The sequence below is a fragment of the Mauremys mutica genome, chromosome 6 (genome assembly GCF_020497125.1).
Source record: "Mauremys mutica isolate MM-2020 ecotype Southern chromosome 6, ASM2049712v1, whole genome shotgun sequence".
Lineage (NCBI taxonomy): Eukaryota > Metazoa > Chordata > Testudines > Geoemydidae > Mauremys > Mauremys mutica.
This window is the reverse complement of record NC_059077.1, coordinates 79,254,450-79,278,538: the sequence shown is the minus strand read 5'-3', so window position 1 is coordinate 79,278,538 and position 24,089 is coordinate 79,254,450. Positions and strand designations below refer to the sequence as shown.

General features: G+C 41.0%; 1 protein-coding gene across 3 annotated transcripts in view; it reads right to left on the bottom strand.

Moving 5' to 3' along the window:
* ROR2 (receptor tyrosine kinase like orphan receptor 2) overlaps positions 1–24,089 on the bottom strand; it is a 221,079-nt gene that overhangs the window by 60,637 nt on the left and 136,353 nt on the right. Inside the window, exon 1 of one of the 3 annotated variants that reach the window (XM_045021689.1) lies at positions 22,507–22,589. The exons of the other annotated variants lie outside the window; for them this stretch is intronic. The gene's annotated coding sequence lies outside the window, so the exon portion shown is untranslated. Of the gene's footprint in view, positions 1–22,506; positions 22,590–24,089 lie in introns of those variants that run through there. 3 annotated transcript variants of the gene reach the window in all.

Below are 24,089 nucleotides of genomic sequence, written 5' to 3'. Positions count from 1 at the left end.
TAAACAAACTTGTTTGTCTTAGCTACTGGCTGAACAAGTAGGACTGAGTGGACTTGAAGGCTCTAAAGTTTTATATTGTTTTGTTTGAGTGCAGTTATGTAAAAAAATAATTCTACATTTGTAAATTGCTCTTTCATGATAAAAGAGATTTCACTACAGTACTCACATGAGGTGAGATGAAAAATACTATTTCTTTTGGTTTTTTTACAGTGCAAATATTTTTTAATCAAAAATAATATAAAGTGAGCACTGTACACTTTGTATTCTGTTGTAATAGAAAGCAATATTTGAAGATGTAGAAAAACATCCAAAATATTTATAATAAATTTAAATTTGTATTCTACTATTGTTTAAGGGTGTGTTAATTCTAACCCTGACATTTCTGAACTAAGACTTAAAGCAACAGAGCTGTGTTCAACATGAAGTATTCCAAAGATTTTACATTGTACATGCCTCTGGATCAGACCTGCCAATAAGTCATTTTGCACCTGGAAAGCTTTTTCCCTTTAAATTAAACAATATGAGAGAACCACAGATTCAAAAGTGCAGCGAGGCGCTCGGAGGATGAGTTCATGCACCCGCTTCTCCATTCCTGTTGACTGCTTCTCTCAATTCTTCATAATTTTACATTCCTGTCGTCTTAATACATTCTCTTCTGCTAGAACTGGATTCACAGTGCTGAGCTAAAACAGATAATGATCACTGATGTATCCCCCACCCATTCAATCCCTGGATTGCTATGGCAGAGGGAGCCAGCTTCCTTGTGATCTCTGCATCACGTCTACACCGCTGGTAGTCCTTTCAAGACCCCACACATCTCTTCTCCAGCCTACATCTCAGACCTTGTGTGTCACTGCATGCCTTCCCCACTCTGCTATTTCAAAATCCCAGCTCCAATGTTCCATTTTCCCCTTCCTCTTTGCTACTCTTCCATTTCTCCCTTTCTTCCCATGCATTTGTCACACCATCATTCACACATGAACTGAACAAAAAGCCTCCAGTTTATTTCCTTCCAGGACATTCTGTTTGACCATTCTAGACTGTAAATTCCTTGAGTTGGCTAAGGTCTTTACTGATTTCTTGCAGAGTTCACAGTATATTTATTACTAAGCATATGAACAATAATTACAAATAAAAATAAAAGTAACAGTAATAATGCTATATCGTATCTGGGTTCCTAAATTAATTTTCTTGGGAGTCTGGAAAATAAACGGTTTTAAAACTAGAAGGATCAAGCTGTTCCTCATATTGTAAACAGAATTTAAAATATTATGCATTTAAGGCCATGGTTTAGATATTCCTGCTCTTACAACTGGGGGGAGAATCTGTGAATTGGGTGGCTGCCACGTCACCCAGTACTTTAATTGGTAGCGATAGAGGAGCAGACCTACTGGATCTTTTCAGATGCATGACTTTTATGTTTGTGCTACAGTGTCTTTACAAGTAGATAACTGCTGGTAGATAAGACCTAGCTGTATATTATTACATTCATTTCAGATTTGACAAAAACACTAGATTTCATGTAGTTCCAGCAGTGTTGCTCAACCTTACCAAAAAAGGTCACTCATTCACTTCAGTGGGTGGAAGACTCGATGGGGCTGGCACTGAAGAGGGAAAAGTCCCCAGCAGCAAGGAAGGAAGATACTCACTGAGGGATACCAGGTAGCTCCTCCCTCCCTTATGGGAGTCTTGATCCCCCATTGGCCGTCTGGGGGGAGAAGGGTACTGATTGGCCAGCATGCTCCAGCTCCTAGGATTTAACCTAGTACATGGGCCATGTGGAGCCTCTTTCAGATCCATTCCAGCGACCCTACTCTACCCATACTGGCCTAGGAATGGGAAGCCAACCTGACAGATGCTGTGGTCTAGCTCATTGGCCATTTGGGGGTCAGGAAGGAATTTGACAGAGGACCACAGAGTTTTTTGCCTTTCTCCCAGTATCTACAAGCCACAGAGGGTTAAGCAGGAATGCATTTAGTACCTAACTGAGGTATTCAGGTTGAGTTATTAATTCATCACAACTTGCAGCTGGTTTCCAGTGCATTAAAAGAAAAATGAATGGTTCCCAGAGGTAAAATATGTTGGTGATGGGCCTGGGGCTCATGGGATAAAGTAAGACCTTGTGGCCCTCATGGGCCAAGGTCCCCCTTGCAGGGAGGAGGATGCCAGAACTCAGAGTGAGTTAAATCCCGGTAGGTAGGCTGAGGAGAACCAACCCCAAGTTACAGGTTATATTGTAAGGAGCATGTAACCCCCTCACTGTAACCTATTAAATAGTTGCTATAAAAGAGTATGGGTGATGGACAGGTAGTGACCCTCCACTGTGTTAAAATACATTAAAAGTTGTGACCTGCTGTTTATTCCATAAATGTGTCTGTCCTCATTTTGCCACTGTGTCCGCATCAAAACTCAAGTTTGTTGTGACGGGTTAGATTGCAGAACCCCCCTTGGGAGCTGCCACCTGATGTGCCCAGACTACTTCTACCCCTGCTTTCCCTGCCAGCTCAGGACTCCAGCACCCTGTCTTGCTGAGCCAGACACTCCCATCTGCTCCAGCAAAGACCCAGGGTCTGAATTACTTGCCCCAAAGCTTTTTTTTTTTTTTCTTTTTCAAAGTTGTCTTGCTTTAATTCATTCTTTGGATCTGACCCAAAGCTGCAGGTTTACCTGAAAGCAGCTAACAGAAGTGTTCCTGTCTTTAACACTCAGATGCCCAACTCCCAATGTGGTCTAAACCCAAATAAATCCATTTTACCCTGTATAAAGCTTATACAGGGTAAACTCAAATTGTTCGCCCTCTGTAACACTGATAGAGAGATGTGCACAGTAGTTTGCTCCCCCAGGTATTAATACATACTCTGAGTTAATGAATAAGTAAAAAGTTATTTTATTAAATACAGAAAGTAGGATTTAAGTGGTTCCAAGTAGTAACAGACAGAACAAAGTAAGTCACCAAGCAAAATAAAATAAAACGCGCAAATCTATGTCTAATCAAACTGAAGACAAATAATCTCACCCTCAGAGATGCTTCAGTAAGTTTTTTCATCAGACTGGACACCTTCCAGGCCTAGGCACAATTCTTTCCCCTGATGCAGCTCTTGTTCCAGCTCAGGTGGTAGCTAGGGGATTCTTCATGATGGCTCCTCTCTCCCTTTTGTTCTCTTCCACCCCTTTATATATCTTTCGCATAAGGTGGGAATCCTTTGTCCCTCTCTGGGTTCCCACCCCCTCCTTCTCAATGGAAAGGCACCAGGTTAAAGATGGATTCCAGTTCAGGTGACACGATCACATGTCACTGCAAGACTTCATTGCCTACTTGCCAGCACACACATATACAGGAAGACTTACAGGTAAAACAGAGCCATCTGCAGACAATTATCCTGGTTAATGGGAGTCATCAAGATTCCAAACCACCATTAATGCCCACACTTTGCATAATTACAATAGGCCCTCAGAGTTATATTTCATATTTCTAGTTTCAGATACAAGAGTGATACATTTATACAAATAGAATGATCACACTCAGTAGATTATAAGCTTTGTAATGATACCTTACAAGAGTCCTTTTGCATGAAGCATATTCCAGTTACATTATATTCACTCATTAGCATATTTTTATAAAACCATATAGACTGCAACGTCACATACGTGAACTAGCAAAGGATGGATACGCAAGTGAGCAATGAGGATTACAGATATGAAAGAACAGATGGAGGATGAACTGCCATCACGTTAACTGTATGCAAACAGCTATTATTAAACAATTGACTTGGAGAGAAATGCTCATGATCTGAAGCCTAGCTGCGATAGTATCAACTCACATTGCTAAAATGTTAGCTGAGTAGCATGCTGGTATGTAAATATGTAGTTAACTGAAGTCAGACAAACCACCATGGCTACTGTGGAGCACTCAGTAACCAGAGTGTCAATAGTCCCCTTTGAAAATGCTGATCTACAGAAAAAGGAGCCATTAATCTCTCAGGCCAACAGAACAGATCCTCAGGAAACCACAAACAGAAGAAAGATAGACATAATTTCATCTTTAATGCTTTATCTGAAAGATAGCACCATCGGATGGTACTGCTCTCTTTGGATTGGTTGAATTATACATTGGTCATAAAGAGTAAGACTACAGAGACAGGTGTGTGAAATGAACTCCTAACCTTTTGGTACTAAGCAATTAAAGTATACTGATAAAATCTGAAAGAGCAGTAAGTCTCATCACTAGGTTCTAGCAGTTTGGTTAGCTCATTGTGTGTGCTATATTTGTTGGTTGCATAGATAAGAAATCTCTTAGTACCATAAGAGCTTGTATGCCTTAAGCTAGTTAGAAAGATTTTATTTTTTTTTAAATCTATTCATTATTCAATAAAAGGAAACATAAGAGAACAGCCTGTGTTTTTGCACATACTTTGCAAGGATGCAGCCATCATTGCAAATTTCAGAAAGAAAAACAGTAGCGTAAAAATCACTATACTTGCTCAATTTGGATATAAAAACCAACCCCCTACGCTAAGTGTGGTATTATCCCTTCCTCTGTCAATTCCATCCCTTTCAGAATGTACTCTTTTGTCACAGAACATGAGGAAAAGTGGCCAACTTGATATGGATTTGGGGGTAAACAGTTTAGGCCGCCTTTTATAAAAATTCTTGGGACTCCTCACGAACTGGCACAGAAGTAAACATCCTGTAAGGCAGAGGCAAGATTGCCATAGCATGAGTACTAACACAGAACTGGTGATTTCTCAGTTGAACAAAAAGTCTAATCACAGGGCATATGCTACTGGTAAAGTAATAATTAAATAGTCATTTCAGAATTTAACTATTTCTTTAGTTCAGGGATTTCAGTATATGCAAATCAGTTGTAATAAATAGAGTTGATAATGTTTATGGATGTAATCCTATTAAAAAAAAATATTACATGGCATGTTTATCAGCCACAACAAAAAAAAACCCCAACCCAAAAACAGATTACGTGTAAACTCCCACTTCTTAAATACTAACCATTTTTATATTTAAAAAGAATTATTTTTAAATTATGGTTGAGGACCAAACCTTAGATCTTAGTTCTGTCCAATCCTTCCACTTATCAATATTTACTAATCCAGGAGCTGAAATTATTGTCTAGATTTAAAACAGTAACACAACCCCCTTTACCACTCACTATGTCAACCTTTGACTTAGGTTCTATCTTTATTTCAATAATATAATACTCCCAAAAGAAAAAACCTTCAGTTTAATACCCCCTAATATTCTGTTCTTTTCTTCATAAAACTTTGTTGACCTTCTGTCAATTACTAACCTCTAGAACTCCCCAAACAAAGGACCCACTGTCGGCTTTGATTTAGCTGCCAATCTGATTACTTTGGATTTGGGAAGCAGGCTATTGAGGTTGCTGAATCAGGGCCTTTCATTTAAATTCCTTTTCCAACATCTTCAGCCCCTGGCAACCAATTGCAAACTGGGCTTGGCAAACCTGTAAAGAGCAGTGAACAGTCCACAAAAGATGCAGTTAGTACTACATGATCAGTACACTGCTTTTATAGTTACAGAAGATTAGGAGCTCTACTTTTTCTGTGACAGTTGTCATTTCACATAAAAATACAAAAAAAGGAGGAAAACATCTATACTTTTTGTTTCAGTGGGTTGGTGCCAGAGGCATTACATACAGTTCTTAGAACACACACAGCACACTGTGAAATTATCTAAACAATTATTTCAATGTAAAAGTTGATTTTTTTGATTCCTCAAGGAAAGTATCTTTTAACGTGAGCTCAAGCTAAATTGACAGCAATAGGAGCTTTCACTATTAAAATGTTAGAGCAGACTGACTCAAATTCTAACTTCAACAAGAGCTAACCAGCAAATTCACATGATAAAGGAACGTTGAACTTCAGGCCTGGTCTACACTACTAGTTTAGGTCGAATTTAGCAGCGTTAAATCAAATAAACCCTGCACCCGTCCACGCAATGAAGCCATTTTTGTCGGCATAAAGGGCTCTTAAAAGCAATTTCTGTACTCCTCCCCGGCGAGGGGGGTAGTGCTGAAATCGACATTGCTGGTTTGAATTAGGGTTAGTGTGGACGCAATTCAACGGTATTGGCCTCCGGGAGCTATCTCACAGTGCACCATTGTGACTGCTCTGGACAGCAATCTGAACTCGTATGCACTGACCAGGTAGACAGGAAAAGCCCCGTGAACTTTTCAATTTCATTTCCTGTTTGCCCAGCGTGGAGAGCTGATCAGCACAGGTAACCATGTAGAGCTCATCAGCACAGGTGACCATGCAGTCCCAGAATCAAAAAAGAGCTCCAGCATGGGCTGTACGGGAGGTACTGGATCTGATCGCTGTATGGGGAGACGAATCCGTGCTATCAGAACTCCATTCCAAAAGACGGAATGCCAAAACATTTGAAAAAATCTCCAAGGCCATGATGGAGAGAGGCCACAACAGGGACTCAACACAGTGCCGTGTGAAACTTAAGGAGCTGAGACAAGCATACCAGAAAAGCCAAAGAATCAAACGGATGCTCCGGGACGGAGCCACAGACATGCCGCTTCTATGCTGAGCTGCAGGCAATTCTAGTGGGCTGCCACCACTACCCCACTCCTGTCCGTGGACTCTGATGATGGGGTACTCTCAGTCGCCATGCCTGAGGATTTTGTGGACGGGGAAGATGAGGAGGACGACGATGAGGTTGAGGAGAGCACACAGTACACCGTTCTCACCAACAGCCAGGATCTTTTTCTCACCCTGACTGAAATACCCTCCCAACCCTCCCAAGGCAGTATCCTGGACCATGAAGCCATGGAAGGGACCTCTGGTGAGTGTACCTCTGTAAATATAAAACATGGTTTAAAAGCAAGCATTTTTTAATGATTAATTTGCCCTGAGGACTTGGGATGCATTCATGGCCAGTACAGCTACTGGAAAACTCTGTTAACATGTCTGGGGATGGAGCGGAAATCCTCCAGGGACATTTCCATGAAGCTCTCCTGGAGGTACTCCAAAAGCCTTTGCAGAGGGTTTCTGCGGAGAGCAGCCTTATTCTGTCCTCCATGGTAGGACACTTGACCACGCCATGCTAGTAGCAAGTAATCTGGTATCATTGCATGACAAAGCTTGGAAGTCCCGGTGTTTGCTGGCATTCAAGCAACATCCATTCTTTATCTCCTCAGGAGAGTGATATCGTTCATGGTAACCTGGTTGAAATACGGGAATTTAATTAAGGGGACATTCATAAGTGGGCTGCTTGTCTGTGGGTTAAAGCCGTCATCCCAGAGAAAAGGGGGGGGGGTTAGTTTGGTTTCTGCTGCTGCATGTTAACACGAAAACCGCAGCCCTAAATGGACAACTCAATGGGCTTTGCTTGGTATGCGAAAGGAGGGCACTGCTGTTATGAAAGTTGCAGAAGCCGAAAGACTATGGCTTACCATGGCCACCTGCAAGCCAAATTCTGTTGCCTGGCATGTTTGATCTCTAACACCAAAGCTGCAGGCACTCAATATAAGATGCAAAAAATGACCTTGTACCAAAATCACGTGCTATGTAATGTGAATAGTGTTGTTTACTGTGAAAGAGTATACCCATTGTTCTGTAAAATGCATCTTTTTAAATATTTCTCTCCCTTTTTTGACTCCCGCAGCCGCAAATGTTTCAAGCCTCCCTCCTCTGTCCCAAAGGCTCTCTCAGATAAGGCAGCGAAAAAAATGCACGTGCGATGAAATGTTCTCTGAGCTCATGCAGGCATCCCGCACTGAAAGAGCTCAGCAGAAAGTGTGGAGGGACACAATAGAACAGGACAGGAAAGCAGCCAGTGAACATGAGGAGAGGTGGCGGCAGGAAGATCAGAGGAGGCAGGATGCAACGCTGGGATTACTGTGGGAACAAACGGATCATGATCCGGCATCTGGTGGAGGTTCAGGAACATCAGCTGGAGAGAATGCCGCACAGCCCCTGTTTAACCACTCTTCCTCCTCCCCGAGTTCCATAGCTGCCTCCTCACCCAGACGCCCAAGAACACGGGGCGGGGGGGGGGGGGGAGGCTCCAGGCACCCAACCACTCCACCCCAGCGGACAGAAGGCTGTCATTCAACAAGTATTGAAGTGTCCTTTTCCTTCCCTTCTCCCCTCCTCCCCCGCCCCTCCCAGGCTACCTTGGCAGTTTATCCCCCTCATTTGTGTGATGAAATAATAAAGAATGCATGAATTTGAAACACTGACTTTATTGCCTCTGCAAGCAGAGAGAAAAGGGGGAAGGGGAGGGCGGTTGGCTTACAGGGAAGTAGAGTGAACCACCATTCTGCACTTGCTCAGCCTATAGTTGGACTGCTCCTTACTACTGTCCAGGCTTCATGAGCCATAGGAGCAAGGGGTAGGCTGGGGTAGGTGCAACTGCGCAGTGCTGCTGACTGGAAGAGCAGCCTGAGGCAGAAGCCTCCAGCAGGCATGATATTCCAGGCAGAACTGAATCTCCATTACACGAAACTTAAAGAGAGAATGACCTGAAGTCATTCCCATTTTTGTCCAGGCACCCCCAACTGACCTCACCGAGGCCGGCCAGGAGCACCCATGACAGCAGCAGACGGTACAGTATGACTGGTAACCGTCTTTGCCAACTTGCAAAGGCAAGGAGCTACTGCTGTGTAGCACTGCAGTACCGCGTCTGTCAGCAGCACCCAGGAGACGTAAGGACAGTGAGCTGAGCGGGCTCCAAGCTTGCTGTGGTATGTCGTCTGCACGGGTAACCCAGGAAAAAAGGAGATAAATGATTTTTCCCATTGCTCTTGGAGGGGGCTGACGACATGTACCCAGAACCACCCGCGACAATTTTTTGCCCCATCAGGCATTGGGAGCGCAACCCAGAATTCCAATGGGGCGGAGACTGCGGGAACTATGGGATAACTACCACAGTGCAACACTCCGAAAGTTGACACTACCCTCAGTACTGTGGACGCACACCGCCGACTTAATGCGCTTAGTGGGGACACACAGAATCGACTGTATCAAATCCATTTCTAAAAATCAACTTCCATTAAATCAAACTAATTTCATAGTGTAGACATACCCTAAGAGAAATGCCAACCTTACAACTAACTAAATCTCAACACACATCTAAATAAGAAGCCATATTAAAGGGTCAGAGCTCAGATACATATAAGTAGTTCTCATTATTTATTTATAAGCATCTTTCTTGGAATCATGAAACTTGTTTCCTTAATGTAAGTCTTCCTTCACTAAATTTGTTCTGTTTTTCATGACTGCTGGACTGAAATGGTTCATTTTTAGAAAAATAAGAAAAATACATTGAAGTAAAATATAAACGAACTAGAGGGCTAGCTTACATTTGGGGCCAATCAACCTTGACAGTGGTTAATTCATTCACTTTTTTGGTCAGAAATTTTTGTATAAAATTAAAATAAGTTTTCAAGCAATGCATGCTATATCACCTTCATGCAACCCTCTCCAGTATTATCTACAAACAAGATTTCCAGGGTGGATTTCTGTATAGGGGGTGCCCAATTTTCAAATGAGTGCATCTTAATAGGACTTCAAAATCCCATAAACTGACACCCAGTTGACACTTAGGCACTCAAAAAAGGAATCTGCACACACATATTAATCTGAATGTTTGTGCTCATATGCTTATTAGGATATATTAATTTGCCTATGTTTGAAAACTGATCCTCAAATATCAAATGCATGTCCCCAAAAAGAGATAAAACACGTTATTCAATGTAGTATCAGTTTTTTTTTAAAAGCTGAATCTACGTAAAGCTGGAATGATCTTGATCCCCACAGGAAACCCTATCCCATTTCCAAAAAGAAAAACCTTACAATGAAGATTTGTAGTATATCTACTTTTTACACATCCTCCAGGTGCCTCTACATGTACCATCAGGTCAATGTTAAATGCAGAACCAATCCAGCCATTTAAAATAATACTACTAGAGATTCATACACAGAGTTCAGCAAATCACCTGATTCATTCAGACTCCTCATATCATTTATGCATGTTCTATACCATACAGCATTTCCAACTCCCTATTAATCTTTTGCCCTTCCATTTACACAGCTCACATTTTGTGAGTTAAGCTATTAAATGACTTAAATTCTTCGCTCTGTATTTCATATTTGCATCTTAAAAATGAAAGGTCAAATGAGAGAGACACATGGAATATTTATTCAGATCTCTTTCAGAGTAAAAACCTCATTGAGAAACTATTATAACGTTGTAGCAACAGTGTAGTTATGGTTTCATTTTTAAGTCCCCATTTTCAGATACAAATGTTTCCTGAAAAAGCTACGCTATGGTATACAAATTGTCAGTCAAAAAAGATCTTTAAAAAAAGGTAGGGTATAATCCACCTTGTCTGGTTTTGTTATACTGAGAGACAGAAATATGGTTCAGTGGTCAGGGTGCTACCCTGGGCCATAGAAAACCTGAGTTCAATTCTCTGCTTTGCCACAGATTTCCTGAATGGCCCTGGTTAAATCACCAGATTTTCAAAGGAATTTAAGCACCTAGAGATGCAGATAGGCATCTTGTGGGATTTTCAAAAGTGTATAGGTGCTTAACTCCCACGGACTTCAAAATCTGTCCCCCATCTGTAAAATACGGTGTTGTGAGGATAAATACGATAATAAATATGATACAAATTGTGAGGTTCTCAGATATGACCGGGGTGAGGGATATATAATCACCTCAGACAAGACAGCTAGAAAGATCCAGGCATGAAAACAGGGAGTGTTCAGCAGTTAGCATAATTTTCAGAGTTTTAACTGTAAAACAAGTCCTGAATTGCCACGGACTTACTCCTCAATGAAACATTTAAAGGAGTTTGGTTTAGAAATAATGAAGCTATAAAAGCTAAGAACATGAATTAAGGTGAAAACACACTTGCTAGAGCAAAGGACAGTAAGGGACCCCATCAGGAGTCCATAAACTTTGTCTACTAATAGAGGCCATATTTTTCTATACTAACTGGAGAAACTATATTGTCTATATACCCATAATAGGAAGGGGCAAGGAAAACAGTCTTTGTGAATATTAATAAAAAGAGATGGCCAGGGCCAAATAAAACCACGTTTCAAATAGTTAATAATAAAACTCTATGGTATTTATGGCATAAAACACTTGAGTCATTTAAGCCATGAAGACTCTTCAAAGTCATATGGGATTTTTGCAACTTATGAACCACTAAGTTGACTAGGTATCACAAATACACAACGTTTCATATGTAGAAACTGTATCGATGTTAAACAGCTCTGAAGCAAAAGCACACACCACTAAGTCAATATATTCAGGGACATATAAAAACCCTTAAACTTTTTTTTCTTCCTTAAGAGAGAGAAAGTCATGGAGCTCAAGCTGGCTTTCATAACAGACAGTAATTATTGGTTAAGTATAATAATAAAAAAACCTTTTGGAAAACATGGACACATTCCAAAGCTCTTCTCCACCTCAGCTATAAAATCTTAACTTACAAGCACTCAACAGCAGCAGTGAACACACCTGCAGCTCAAAGAACATCAAGTTAACATGACAATCATTCATGACATTATTACATGATTGATTATTTTACTGCTTCTGGCTGTGAAAATAAAACAGTCTCAACCAAAAGACTAAAAATAATCATGATTTATGAGTATAACACTCCACCAATTAGGAGAAAACAATTTGCACAGTGCTCGTTTCTAAAAAATCATTTAAAATCCAAAAATACCAATCCTGTGTGCAGCCTTGGGCTGAAATCTTTAAAGGCCCCAGTTGAGAAAAAACTCCCTTATTCAAGGAAGACACTTAAGCATGTGCTTAAGTACTTTCCTGTATTAGGGCCAAAGTAATAACATTAGACCCTCTGTTATAGGAAGTAGGCTAAAAAGAATATAAGTCACAGTTGAGTCTGACAAAGAAAAAATATTTTATCCTAAAAGTAATTTTCACATTTTGATGGTTGATTACCATAAATTACAATAATGTTAAACTTTTGGAAGGATATCAACTAGATCTGTTGACTAATCACAGTTAACTCAGGCGATTAACTCAAAAAAATTAATTGCAATTAATTGCATTGTTAATAAATTTCAATTGGTATTCTATTGTTTAAGTATTTTTGGATTTTTTTTCCCTTTTCAAATATATTGATTTCAATTAGAACACAGAATACAAAGTGTACAATGCTCACTTTATATTATTTTTGACTACATATATTTGCACTGCAAGAATGATAAACAAAAGAAACAGTATTTTTCAATTCACCTCATACAAGTACTGTAGTGCAATCTCTATCATGAAAGTGCAACTTACAAATGTAGGATTTTTTGTTATGTAACTGCACTCAAAAATAAAACAATATAAAAAACTTTAGCACCTACAAGTCCACTCAGTCCTACTTCTTGTTCATCCAATTGCTCAGACAAACAAGTTTGTTTACATTTGCAAAGCTAATTCTGCCTGCTTCTTGTTTACAATGTCACCAAAGTGAGATCAGGCATACGCATGGCACTTTTGTAGCTGACGTCGCAAAATATTTACATGCCAGATGCGCTAAGGATTCATATGCCTCTTCATGCTTCAGCCATCCTTCCAGAGGACATGCTTCCATGCTGACACTGGTTAAAAACATAATGCGTTAATTAAATTTGCGACTGAACTCCTTGGGGGAGAATTGTATGTCTCCTGTTCTGTTTTACCTGCATTCTGCCATATATTTCATGTTATAGCAGTCTCGGTTGATGACCCAGCACACACTGTTCGTTTTAAGAACACTTTCACTGCAAATTTGACAAAATGCAAAGAAGATACCAATGTGAGATTTCTAAAGATAGCTACAGCACTCAACCCAAGATTTAAGAATCTGAAGTGCCTTCCAAAATCTGAGAGGGACTATGTGTGGAGCATGCTTTCAAAAGTCTTAAAAGAGCAACACACTGATGCAGCAATTATAGAACCTGAATCACCAAAAAAGAAAATCAACCTTCTGCTGGTGGCATCTGACTCAGATGATGAAAATGAACATGTGTCGGTCTGCTCTGCTTTGGATCACTGTCGAGCAGAACCTGTCATCAGCATGGACGCATGTCCTCTGGAATGGTGGTTGAAGCATCAAGGGACATTGAATCTTTAGTGCAAGGGTCGGCAACCTACGGCACGCGTGCCAAAGACGGCACGCGAGCCAATTTTTAATGGCACATTGGAGCCTGCTGGGACTCCAGCATGCCATTAAAAATCCTGCCCAGCCCAGCCCGCTCTCCTCTGCCCTCTGCTCCCCCCGCGGGGGCAGGGAGCAGAAGCATAGCCATGCACAAGGGGTGGGCAAATGGCCCCACTCTCCGGGCACGGCAAGCTGCGGGGTCCGCACTCCCGGGCCGAGCGCAGCAAGCTGCCGGCCCCTGCCCCGCCTTCTCCCCTCCCCTGGAGCCATGCTGCACTGCGCGCTCCCGCGGGACAGCATTTGGCTCGCTCCCTGCTCAACTGGAGCCATGCTGCCGTCGTGCACAGCGCTCTGAGGGCCAGGGCTGTGCTCTCCCGCGAGGCAGCGTGTCTGGCTCTGCGTGGAGCCTCAAGGTAAAGAACCCAGGGCTGGGAGTGTTGGATAAGGGGTGGGGGCAGTCAGGGGACAGGGAGCAGGGTGGGTTGGATGGGGGGGTGGGATCCCAGGGGGGATGGGATCCCCGCTAGGGGCGGGGGTCTCTGGAGGGGGCAGTCAGGGAGCGGGGGGGGGGGTTGGATGGGGATGGGAGTCCCAGGGTTTGTGAGGGGGCAGCATGTGGATAGGGGTCAGGGCAGTCAGGGGACCGGGAGCAAGGAGGGTCCTGGGGGGGGCAGTCAGGGTGGGGCGATCTCTGGAGGGGGTGGTCAGGGGACTAGGAGCTGGGTGGTGTTGTATGAGTTAGAGCAGTCCTGGGGGTCCTGTCAGGAGGCAGGGGTGTGGAGAGGGGTTGGGGCAGGCAGGGTGGGGGGGGGGGGTTGGATGGGTCGGGAGTTCTGGGGGTCCTGTCAGGGGGCGGGGAGCGGTTGGTTAAAGATTCATCCCCCCCACCAACCCTAGCCCTGACTCTGGCACCCCCATACCTAGCCCCCCCCCTGCCCTGACATCTCCAGCCCCCAGCCCGCCCCCAGTCCTCTGGGTCCTGGCTGCCAGCCCCACACAGTCTGCTGCTGGTTTGGGGTTCTGGCTGACGGACCCTTGCCAGCCGGGGTCCCGGCCGCAGGCCTCGCTCAGCCCGCTGCCGACCTAGGTGAACAGAACCCCGGACCAGCAGTGGGCTGAGCAGGCCGGTGGCGTAAGATCAGCATTTTAATTTCATTTTAAATGAAGCTTCTTAAACATTTTGAAAACCTTGTTTATTTTACAATACAACACTAGTTTAGTTATATAATATATAGACTTATAGCAAGAGACCTTCTAAAAAACATTAAAATGTATTACCAGCACGCGAAACCTTAAATTAGAGTGAATAAATGAAGACTCGGCACACCGCTTCTGAAAGGTTGCCGAACCCTGCTTTAGTGCATCTGGCATGTAAATATCATGTGAGGCTGGCTACAGAAGTGTCATGTGAATGCCTATTCTCACTTTCAGGTGACATTGTAAACAAGAAGCAGGCAGCATTAGCTTCTGCAAATGTAAACAAACTTGTTATGTGAGCAATTGGCTGAACAAGAAATAGGACTGATTTGACTTGTAGGCTCTAAAGTTTTACATTATTTTATTTTTGAATGCAGGGTTTTTTTTGTACGTGATTCTACATTTGTAAGTTCAACTTTCATGATAAAGAGATTGCACTACAGTACTTGCATTAGGTAATTGAAAAGCACTATTTCTTTTTTTTTTTTAACAGAGCAAATATTTGTAATAAAAAATAAATATAAAGTGAGCACTGTACACTTTGTATTCTGTATTGTAATTAAAATCAATATTTCAAAAAGGGAGAAAATATCCAAAAATATTTAAATAAATGCCATTTTATTATTAACAGCGTAATTAATCATGATTGATTTTTTTAATCGCTTTACAGCCCTAATATCAACATCTTGTAACTATGTTCCAAAAATAAATAAAATTACATTAGTCTGAAAAGAAGGGGTGGCTTGAGTGCTAGCCAATCTATTCTCCTAAAAATAGCAAGTGCAAAGTATTATATAGCACTCAAGAAACTCAACGCATTTTTTAAAATGGTGAAATATTGGTGGGTAAGTACTACCATCTCTAATTTACCAATACAGAATTTGAAATAGAGAAAAATTAGCATTAAAATTTTCAGTCCTGTGAGCCTAAAGTTAAATATTGTTTGAAGTAATTAAAACACCTAAATAAAATGTGATTTTTTAGAGATGCAGAGTACCCAAAACTTCCTAATGCAGTACAATATAGTACAATATTTATTCTCAAATTTTATATACTATAGTACAATACTTATTCTCAAATAGTTTAGTGGATGCTTAGAATTATTTTCTTTTAAATCAACTGACATGTTAATGCTAGACAAATTCCATGCAGACAAACTGGCAGATGTGTGTCCATATTACCATGTTTGGGCTTGTCTTCACTAGAAAGTTAGGTCATGTTAGAACACAAACTTTGCAAAGTCATGTTAACGAACACAATGGGACTGTGACCATTGTGTTTAAAATTCACGTCAGCTGCTCGCAGATCAACCTTACTTCAACCATAGGTTCACTCATGACCAGCTGACGTGATGTTTAAACACAACAGTTCTGGATTTGTAGATTGCAAAATTGTGTTTAACACTGCATTCGTTAATATAACTCCTCAAGGAGGTGTTCTAACAAGACCATTTTCTAGTGAAGAGAAGCGCTTAAATACAACTATTGCTTATAGTTTCTACTTATTCAAAAGGTGGCCACCTCTCTCCCTTGCTAGGGATAACTGTACAGATATGAGTGAAACTGGATGGCTCTGGAAAATGGGATAGAGTCTCTGTGAAACATGTCACCAGTTTGAATGGAATTCAGGTCAGTAACATCTGAACGTCATTACCATTTTGGTGGATTTGTGCGGTCTAGGTGAAACAAACTGTTCTAGTTCCTACAGCATATGTATTCTCATCACAAAAACTGAAGTACTATTGCCGTTGATATTAACTGGCATCACCGTTGACCGTTTCAGTGATGTGATAAAGGCTGTGATAGCATAACGACAAAGGGATGGGGCAGAGGTATATTAGCCGGGAAGCTTGCAGCACTACTCTGTCTCAGTCTGCATGCAGTCAATCTGAACTTTCACAAGCCGTCACGGTTGTTTTTTAAAAAAAAAAATAAAAACAAAAGTGTGTTTAGTGTATGGAATTTGAATTCTCAGGTAGGGAGGATTCAGGAGTAGAACTGGTCAAAATTCTTATTTTTATTTAAATTTTTAAAAATTTAAATAAAAATTTTAACAAAATCAGAAAAAAAAATTATGAATTTTATTTATATTGGTTTTTCAGTCAGCTTCTCTTCATGTTTGGGTTCACTGCACCCAAACTACTACATTTTGGTGGCAATTACATTCTCTTTTGAATGGGCCTTCTATCCAATTTGAAATGCACACAAAAACTATTCTTAGTGCACATCCCACAATCCTGCACATACATATTGGGGCACCAGAGCTAGTGGTATTATCTTGAGAAATTAAGAACAAGGACCTTGCAAGTTCACTCCTTGTTCAGGCCTGGTCAGTGCTGCATTTCTTATTTACCAATCTTTGAGTGCTGCTTCGGAAACTGCCACACTGCACCTCTCTCAAGCAACCAAACCACCTCCGTGTTTTCAGGGCAGCTAAAAGGGGACGAGTTTTTAACTCAACACAGCACAGCCTACTTTCAGCACTGAGCTTAGGTTCACATGCTGTTTAACTGTTCTAGACAGGACAAGTGTTTCCTTCTCTCACTGAAGAGCCTGGCTGAGCTCTCTGATTAAAACTGAGAAAGGATAAACAATCTCCACAAGAGAAATTCCTGTTTCTCCTCCTCCGCTCCTTCATAAGCCTCCCTTAAAAGCAACAGAATGATTCATAGCTCAGCAGCCTAAAACAGAGCTGCTGCCAGTTACTCTTAATATATTTATTTTAATCAGTAGAGCTATAACAAAAACCTTTTTTACACTACAAAAAGACAAAATTTACAGAGCTTTATTCTTTCCTCAAAATAAAACACTGAAGCAATTAACTGAATGGTGGGAGTGCACCCAGCTGGAAACACTTGCAGCTTTCAGTGGGTGGACAGCATGCAACCAAAACTAAAATCTGGTCACATTTCCACAGATACTAGCCAACAAGCTCATTTTCAACAACATACTGATGTACAGAAAATATCTTCTGCTGAGCTTGCCTGAATGCAAAGCGCACAGTTTCCTAAATCAGCACGTGGGCATGTGCATGCACACACACTTGTGGGTGGGTTTTCAAAAGAGTTGGCAGTTTGAGCTGAACTGCTACATTTTCCCTAAGTCAGGCAGGGATTTCCTCAACCCCTATAATCACTCATTATCCAGTTACACGACTGCAACTCATGTTAATCACAAGCCATTCAACTGTAATCACATTATGATGATCTAGTGTTAATAGCAACATTTAAAGAAGTCACCACACTGTCACATTAATAAATTGGCAAAGTAAATGGCTATCCAGAAAGTGACAGCTACTGAAAGTGCAGTTCAACTCAGAAAATGATTGTAAAACTGGCACCTTCTTATTCAAAAGGTCTGTTCCCTATGCATAGTTGTATCTGCTTCCTTTACTGTGTAAAACACGTTTTACTATTTTAAATTCCTATTACCACTGTACAGGCAACACAACTTTAGAATAGTTAGCTTCATAAAATAATTTATGAAGTTTTGATGACAGAATTTCCATTGTTGGTGAAACATAAGCCAGAAAGAACACATCTTGACCTTTAGATTCCAAGGTGAGGACTGAAAATCAGCAAAACAAAAAAATCTAATAAACTGAGTAAATTTGATCTTGAAGTCAGTCACATTCAAACATGGAACATCATATTCATGTTTTAACATTCATTTCCACTGTGTTACTATAGTTTAATTAAGGCCACTTAATTTCAACAAATGCAATGAAAACTGATGTCCATGGAAAAAAAGTGTTCTAAACATATTTATATGCAGAAGTGGAACAAGCTGTGCTCTATTATACCCCAGCAGTATTTACTCATGTAAAATTGATTGGTTCCACCCTTAAATTATGAAGTCCACAAAAGTAGACAGCAAGGCCAAGCAACTGCCAGATACACCCAACAGTACTCCTAACAGTTCTGAAATATGACGCAGTTTCACTCATCTTTGGCATTTGAATGGGATTTTGTTTTCAAGACATTTATGAAACAGAATATTATCCACTGTGAGAATACAAAATGAGCAAAGATATGCATTTCGTCTTAATGCATTTAAATAAAATGTCTACATTTCAAAATATAGATATATATATTACAGGCACTTTAAAATCCCATAGGTATTCATGGCATTGTAATAAAGATATGAGGGCATTTCTGCCATATAATTTGTGTACTTTGGGAAAATATTTGAAAAATTCTGTTCAAAGCATTAAACAAAAACATACCATGTTAATCAGTGTTATGTGTTGTGGGACTGACGAAATGCACGTCTGAAAAGATCAGAATGACTATTTGTGTGCACTGCACTTTCTGCCATGAGACAAGACGTTATGATGCACTGAAAAGCTCCTCTGGACTTTCCATTACACGGTGGTTCTCAGATTTTCTACAAAGCAGCTGACATGAAAGAGACTTTGTGATTTACTATACTGCTGTATGTATGTAGATAAGATCTGGTCAAAGATCTAACTCCAAGAACTCTGTACTACTCCTAGAATGGGTTCTCAAATATGTAAACTACTATGACCCAGAAACTCAAAAGATGGATATATTCCCCTCTGACCTTGTTTTATTCTTTTGCTGGCTCTGTTCTTCTCTGTTCTGTTTCTGTGCTCCTTTTGTATAGATTTATCTGAAATAGCTAACCTGATTTTCCTGACAGAATAAGCATTGTATTTCTCTGTTCAATTATGTGTTTGTCCATTAGTGTATCTCAGCTTCATAGAGTGGGTTCGATAAATGAGGCATCTCTTTTGCTCATGTGATGATTCATCTAAGAAAAACATCAGTGGGACAAGCTATTAAAATACTTAAGGAATACTGCAAACATTTTTAAAAGGGTAGTTAACTTCAGATTATATTAAAATGCAAAAGGTGCTATCTGCACTGACCTCTTGTAAAGCTAAGTCTCACATAAGTAAAAAGCTGGACCGTACAAGGCTGTATGCATCAAAATCACTGGAATCACCATGTTCTAATGAACTTCTTCAATTACCTGCAATAAAGCTGAAGGCAGTCAAAATTTTTACCTCGCTTCCCTCACGAAATAATTTGATAAAATAAAAGGAAATTCGTTCCTTTATATATATTTTTTCTGTATAGGCAGATTGATAAAACATAAGCAAAACTTTGTACCAGAAATAAGTAACTGTCACTTTGAATATACAGACACAACTTATGAGTTTAAAAAAAATGAAAGGAACCCAAACATGTTCACTCATATGCAGGCAACAAAAATGACTGCACAATATCATGTAATTATTCAGCATTTATGTTTACTTACACACACACATATAGAGGGCTAAGTGAAAAAAAAATCAAATAACCTAAAGTTTACAGCTGCTGTATAAGCCCCCAAAAGATGTTAAAAATAAAATGGCCTGACAATGCAATTCCTGCACATTCAAAATGTGCATTGATTTGAATAGAAGTCTGAGTACAGAACAACAAGAGATTGAGTCCTTAATTGGACTAAATCCCCTTCCAGGAACAGGTATACAAAAAGGGCAAAGTAGAATGAAATAATGACAAATGAGTTCAATACCATATAATAGTTGAGTTTGAGACATATCCTCAAACTCAAGTCTTAATGGGCAATAGAAGAGTTGAATTCCTTTATCAAGATCCAATTTTATCTTCTTTACCAATTACCGTTTCATGGGACAAAAGGTCAGAGGAATTGTTCTCCAGTCATATTAACTTATTAAACCACTGCATAAACAAAAGAAGCAATGTATACGCCATCTTAAATTACTGCACCAAGACCTTTAAGGAGATTACAAGTGACCTTATTGATCTGAGTCATGAAAAAGTGATCCTTGGTGTACTCATAATTTATGGTCAAACTTAATTCATTTGAAATGGTTCTTTGTGGCTTTAGTTTAGCACATAAAATTAAATCTCCTTCTACTTTATTAAATTTTGATCTGCATGTTTTTCATTGATTTAAAGCAAAAGGAGCCATGATAGGCTGGCTATTAATAGAGCTCCAGCATGCTATTAATAATCAAGTCACTAATCAAAGTGGAATTAAATGTATGTATGCATTTTGCTATTCATTAACAGAAACAGACTCAACATCAACCTCAAGGCTTAAGCTACACAGTTTTTGCACCAATGTAATTATATTGATATAAAACCTAAAATTGTTAGATAAGTGCAACAACATGTAGAAAAAGTTATATTTATTTAAAGTATTAATTATAGGCAGGTTCTGTAGGGTCTAGACCCAAGGATACCCCAAGACCTATGGGATTTCCCCCTGGATAAACAGTTCCTATTTTACATTAAAGAGGAACTACATTGATGCAGTGAGGTTAAATAAAGCCTGATATTAGCTTTACCTACCTTCCTACATCTGATATTTTCTCCCCTTGACATAATTGAATTTATAGCTACACTAGTATAGAAACACCACAGCGAACAAACTGAAAAATATTACATGATACACTGGTGAGGTCCAATATTCAACACAAATACTTTCATCACCAATAAACTTTCCTTTGTAAAGATCCTGGACCAAGAGCATAATGATTTTACTCTTTCTAAAATAATATTTGGAAGGGGAGATGAAGTTAGAGGCCCAGGCAAGTTATAACAGACCAAAGGGCCAATGATGAAGCAGAGGTTTGCATGTGCAGCCAGTCCAGCTGCATGAACTCAGGGTGAACTATCATTAAGTGTAGATAACTCAATCAGAATGTACGCATTTTCACTGAAATAAATTAGGACTGTAAATTTGATTGACAAAAAATTAGGACCTTCTGAGGGGAATACTCATGGAGTAAGGTATTCAATTGCTTCACTTCTCTCTCTCCAATGTTTGCCTGCGGCACATAACAGACTAGTAATCTATGGTTTAATTTTGGTTGTTGGGTTTAGTGCGTTGGTGGCTTGTGATATACAAGCAGTCAGACTATATGTTCTGGTGGTCTCTTCTGGCCTTTAAGTCTGTGAACATGAATAAAGGTGGCAGAAGCTAGCCCAGAGGTTTTAATCCGGCCCTCGAACTCCTGCCGGGGAGCGGGGTCCAGGGCTTGCCCCGCTCTGGTGCTCCAGTTGGGGAGCGGCGTCTGGGTCTTGCCCCACTCTGCGTGGCTCCCGGAAGCAGGGGCATGTCCCACCTCTGGCTCCTATGCACAGGGGCAGTCAGGGGGCTCCGCACGCTGCCCCTGCCCCAAGTGCCGCCCCTGCAGCTCCCATTGGCCGCGGAGGCAGCACGCAGAGCCACCTGGGTGCGCCTCCATGTAGGATCCGGAGGGGAGACATGCTGCTGCTTCTGGGAGCTGCTTGAGGAAGCTGCCCGGAGCCTGCACCCCAAACTCCTGCCCCAGCCCTGATCCCTCTCCCATCCTCCAAACCCCTCGGTCCCAGCCTGGAGCACCCTTCTGCACCCCCAACGCCTCAGCCCCACCCCAGAGCCTGTACCCCCACCCAGAGTCCTCACTGCCCCCCGGACTCTAACCCCCAATTTGTGAGCATTCATGGCCCACCATACAATTTCCATACCCAGATGTGGCCTTTGGGCCAAAAGGTTTGCTCACTCCTGATCTAGCCCATCATTTTATTTCAGAGGTTTTTTATTTTGTACTATTAAAATGTTACAGGTTTTAATCTTGATTACACATAGGATTTGTGCCTATGACAGGTAAAAAACATTATACTACACTCCATACTTAAAAACTAGAGTTCATCAGAACTCAAGAAGAAACAAACCAATTAGAGTCCCACTGGAAACTAATGTATTAATTCATCTGTTCTATGCAGTTGATGGTCTATACAAGTAAGCTTTTAAGACAGGTGGAAAAAAAGCTCTGCATTGATTGTGTGATTGACAAATCTCTTTACACTTTATATTTCATCTAGTTGTTTGAAAATATGCTTCTTGATATTAAAGCGCAGGTGGTAGTTGCTACAGTTAAGAATGTGCTTATATTTTATTATGATTAAGGCTAAGTTTTTGTCACAGATATTATTAGTAAGTCATGGACGGGTCACGGACAAAAAAATTCACAGAAGCCCATGACCTTTCCCTGACTTTCACTAAAAATATCCCTTACAAAATGGGGAGGCGGATTCAGCTGCGCTGAGTGGGAGCTCCAAGGTCCCCCTGTTCATGGGGGTTGGGCTGCTGTGGGGTCCCCTCACCCACCGTTGTGGCTTGGCAGCTGCAGTGTCCTCCCACCAAGGTGATGACTGAGAGCTCGGGGGAGAAGGTGAGGGAGAGGGGTAGGGAAAGAGGACAGCTGGGAGCTCCAGCCCTGTGGCAGAAAATGTCAGGGAGATCAATGGAAGTCACAGATTCCATGACTTCTGTGACCTCTGTGACATAATCATAGCCTTAATTATGAACACAGTTTTTGCCCCCAGAGGTTTAAACCCAAGCCATTTTAACTCACATCAAGCTGAAGCTTGTCAGGAGATCAGGGTGCAATTCCCAACTTTGCCACTGACTTCCTGTGCGACCATGGACAAGTCAGCAAATCTCTCTGTGCCTCATTTCCCCATCTGTAAAATGGAGATAATACTTCCTTACTCCTGCTCTTTGTCTGTCTTGTCTATTTATATTGTAAGCTCTTAGGAACAGGGACCATCTCTTATGATGTGTTTGTATAGTGGCTAACAGTGAGTCCTAAACTTGGTTGAGGCCCCAAAGTGCACCTAGGATACAAATAATAATCAATCACAATAGTCAAAATATTCCATAAAATGGGCCACTAATTCCCCATAGGAGCTGTAATACTTCATAAACTAAATGTTTTTCAGCAAGGTGGAAGAGTTAGCAGACAAGATTATATAACTGAAGTCCAATTTTATTTGCAATTCCAAAGTGCAGACAATGTCTCAAAATCCCCAAATGGAAGCCAGATTAAGAACATACTTAGTAGTGGTGTCAGAAGTTGTTCCACAATAGCTACCACTAGGGCCGTCCCTTGTGGGGTGCGGAGCCCGGGGCAGAAGTGACGGATTTGTCTCTTCTGGGATTGACCGCACCAGCCCGCTGGGCCCCTCAAGCGTGGGGCCCGGAACAGTTGCCCCAATTCGCCCTACCCAAGGGATGGCTCTGGCTACCACAAAGATGTAAATATATCAGAAATTAAAGAATAGGTGACTTTTACTTGAAATAAGCAAGAGTGTTCTTTGATGCATAAATAAAGTACTTAAATACAAAAGGAAGAGAATCTGACAAATAAGATCTATTAGTGCCCTTTGCCAGGTTTCCTGCTCCTGTGATCAGAAGGAAGCCTGGTCTAGCATATGTTGGTGAAACTGATTTAAGACCTGGGATCAGAACTGTTGAACAAAGAACAGGACCACCTATGTATCAGTCTGATTTAGCTCCCAAAGATATCAATTGGAATTGGATCAAGTGCTATTTGAGTACAAAGTCTGGCCACAACTCTGCCAGTAGTCCGCTGTGTAAGTCAGATTTATCGTCCTATAAGAGTGGGTAACCATATGACTGACTGAATAAACTGAGTGAAAGTGCCTAGGTTTTGCGACACATCATGATTAGTTTTCTTAAAATGGATCTCTGGATACAACTCTAATCCTTTTATCAACATAGGACCCAGATAAGTATTCCATTCAACTAAAGGTTCATATTAATCATTTATACGTTTGTCATTAATTAGGTCATAGCAAAATCAGAGAGGAGCTTTGCTCTGCCTCTTCTCTCCCTGCCCCCTCCCCCGAGTTAGTTCCAATCATTAGCCCAGGAATAAACAGCCCCTT